This window comes from Gavialis gangeticus, unplaced genomic scaffold (assembly GCF_001723915.1).
Source record: "Gavialis gangeticus isolate Ggan-Ray unplaced genomic scaffold, GavGan_comp1, whole genome shotgun sequence".
NCBI classification, from domain to species: domain Eukaryota; kingdom Metazoa; phylum Chordata; order Crocodylia; family Gavialidae; genus Gavialis; species Gavialis gangeticus.
This window is the reverse complement of record NW_017729032.1, coordinates 70,571,255-70,574,552: the sequence shown is the minus strand read 5'-3', so window position 1 is coordinate 70,574,552 and position 3,298 is coordinate 70,571,255. Positions and strand designations below refer to the sequence as shown.

The 3,298-nt window shown below is 49.3% G+C and overlaps 1 long non-coding RNA gene across 1 annotated transcript in view; it reads right to left on the bottom strand.

The window, feature by feature from the left end:
* Positions 1–338: 338 nt before the first annotated feature.
* LOC109302495 overlaps positions 339–3,298 on the bottom strand; it is a 9,837-nt gene continuing 6,877 nt past the window's right edge. Inside the window, exons 2-3 of the long non-coding RNA XR_002098809.1 lie at positions 2,813–2,815; positions 339–458 (exon numbers count right to left, since the gene is read on the bottom strand). This is a non-coding gene — a long non-coding RNA (uncharacterized LOC109302495). The remainder of the gene's footprint in view (positions 459–2,812; positions 2,816–3,298) is intronic.

The following is a 3,298-nucleotide window of genomic DNA, read 5'->3' as shown; positions in this document are numbered from 1 at the left end:
CTGGGGCAGGGGGCATGGCAAAGCCCTGGAAGGGTACTCTGATTAGGAAGGGGTGTAAACCCCCACCCTGCCTGTACCATCCCAGGCTTTTCCCTCCTCACTGCTCAAGGGGCAGGAGTGTTGCCAGACCCCAGCCCTGGGCTAGCACTCTGAGGCAAAGAGGGAATGTGGAGTATATGCATCTGTTGATGATACTGAGCTTTTCAATTTCCCTCTCCCTGCTTCTTCATACTGTCTGCAAACCTGACAGGTGAGGGAGGCAGCAGGGGGCTGATAACACAGCATTTATCATCCCATCAACAAAACAAAAGACTCTTATTAGTTCAAGCTCTTAAACAGCTTTTTCTAAGGAAGGAACACAGGAACATTACCAGATGATCTGTTGATTAGCTCCAAAAAGCCCTAAGCAGGCACTTTTCTGTCTGCATGTCCCAGTGACATTGGAGATACACACACACCTTCAGCATTAGCTAACATACCACATGCCTAGGGTTGACTGGGCTGGGGTCTGTGCTGTGGGAGATGGGAGGGAGGGGGAAATCCCTACTTGAGCAGTGAGGGGGGGGCAGGGGGAATCAAGGCAGACCCTACTGTGCCTGCAGTCTCCACTGGAGCTCCAGCCAGGGAGCAGAGGGGAGGGGCCAGCCCTGCTGGGGAGCAGAAAGCCCCTCCCAGCCCACAGAGCATGCTGAGATGCTGGGGGACTCTGATTTAACTTAATCCAACAAGGGGTATGCGATAGGCATTGCATAAACTGGTTTGACCAAAATCAGTTAAGTCTGATACTACATTCAACTAGGTTTATCTTAAATCAGGTTTAGCCATTTTCAAACTGCTTTATGTGCACTGGACATCTGTTCTGTTACAGGTTTAAACTAGTTTCTGATCACTTAAACCGATTTATGTGTAGTGTCGGTGCCTAGTCCAAGAATCTTTTCCCTGACCTATGGCTGGCTGGCCTAAATGAATGATACAATGATCCTAGCTACTGTGGACTGTGAAGCATGTCTGTGACAACACAGTATGAGTCACATATATCATGCAAAACTGCTAGAATTCTAGCAGACCCAGGAAGCATGAAATGCCTCAAACGCTTTCTCAGTGAATACAGGAAATGTGGGAAACCCAGTTCAACTCCTAACCAGTGCAGTTATTCTGGGAGAAATCTTATCTATATCTCAACAAGTGGAAAGTGGTTTAGTACTTGGTTATGCAAGTACTAAATGACTGAGCAGTAACTGACATTACTGTGTAGTACTGTCCCAGTACAGTTGCCTAGTGATGCTTACTGTATGCTTGTTACAACTGAGCAGTAGATCATTCCTACAGCACCTGGAGATGCTACTACACAGTAGTAACGAGCTACTGTGCAGTAAGTATCTCGTGTCGATATGGCCAGTGTGTACTATCCCTGTAGTGTATAGACAACCCAGACATTAGCTGTAAATTCTAAAGACAGGTGCCTTGGAGCAAGGCCCAGGGGCCCTTTCTTCCCAGGACTTTGAAGTTGGGGACCTGATCCTATATTTAAGCCAGTCTCCTTTCCAAGGAGCAGAAATATTCAGTAATTAAGACAGAGGGTAGTTCTATAAAATGGGCAGTTGAGGCTCTTTTATATTATCTCTTAGTCACAGACCATGCCCCCCTGATCATAGTATCATGGTACTTAGGGTCAGAAAGGACCTAAACAGATCATCAGGTCCAACCCCCTGCACCAGGCAGGAACGGGTGCCAGGATCATATCACCCCAGCCAAATATCTGTCCAGCCTCTTCTTGAGGACCCCCAAGGTGGGAGAGAATACCAACTCCATTGGGAGTCCATTCCAGAGCCTGGCAGCCCTAACTGTTAAGTAATGTTTCCTGATGTCCAGCCTGAACCTTCTCTCTAACAATTTGTGGCCGTTATTCCTAGTAACCCTGGGTGGTGCCCAGGGGAACAGAGCCTCTCCCAATTTCCGCCGGTCCCCCCGGTGAGCTTGTAAACAGCCACCAGATCCCCTCTCAGTCTTCTCTTGTGGAGGCTGAATAGTTTCAGGCCCTTTAACCTTTCTTCATAGGGCCTTCCCTGCTGCCCTTTGACCATGTGAGTGGTCCTCCTCTGGACCCTCTCAATGCTAGCCACATCCCTCTTGAAGTGCAGCATCCAGAACTGGACACAGTACTCCAACTGTGGCCTGATAGAGGGGAAGGATCACTTCCCTGGACCTGCTTGTGATGCACCTGTAGATGCATGACAAGGTGCAGTTAACCTTACTGACCGCTTCCTCACATTGGCAGCTGATGTTCCTCCTGGAGTCAACAATGACTCCAAGATCCCTTTCAGCCACTGTGTTGACAAGAAGGGTGTTCCCCAGCCTATAGGTGTGTTGCTGGTTCCTTCTCCCTAGATGCAGTACCTTGCACTTGTCTGCGCTGAATTCCATCCTGTTCTCATCTGCCCACCCCTGTAACCTGTCTAGATTTAGCTGGATTCTGTCCCTCCCCTCCAGCATGCCCACCTCACTCCACAACTTGGTGTTATCAGTGAATTTGGACAGTGTGCATTTCACACTTGCATCCAGATTGCTGATAAAGAAGTTGAACAATAAAGGCCCCAGGACTGACCCCTGGGGGACTCCACTGCCCATATCCCTCCAGGTCGAAAATGACCTATCCACCACCACTCTCTGGGTGCGACCATCTAGCCAATTTGCCACCCATCTGACTGTGCGGGCATCAATGCCACAGTCACCAAGTTTTTTTTAAGAGAATATGGTGGGAAACTGTGTCAAAGGCCTTTTTAAAGTCCAGGAAGATGACATTCACCCCGACACCCTCGTCCAGGGACTTTGTGACCTGACAATAAAAAGAAACCAGGTTAGCAGGCAGGATCTGCCCTCAGTGAACCCATGTTAGTTGCCCCTGAGCATTACCTCCCCTGCTGGGCCCTTGGAGATGTGCGCCTTGATAATTTTATCAAAGGTCTTCCCAAGGACCGAGGTAAGAGTGACTGGCCTATAATTGCCAGGGTCCTCTTTTTTCCCCTTTTTGTAAATGCGGACCACAATTGCCCTTTTCCAATCCTTTGGTACCACAAGCGCTCATAGAGCTGTGCCAGGGGTCCCACTATGACTCCTGCCAATTCCCTCAGCACCCTCAGGTGAAGAGCATCTGGACCTACTGATTTAAACATGTCCAGCCCCTCCAAAAGTTCCCTAACTAGGTTGTCCCTGACCCTAGGCATGACGGTGCCTCCCCTGGATCTGTCCTCAGTTCTAGTGGGGGAGATGTCCCGGTCCCTGTTCAGGAATATGAGGC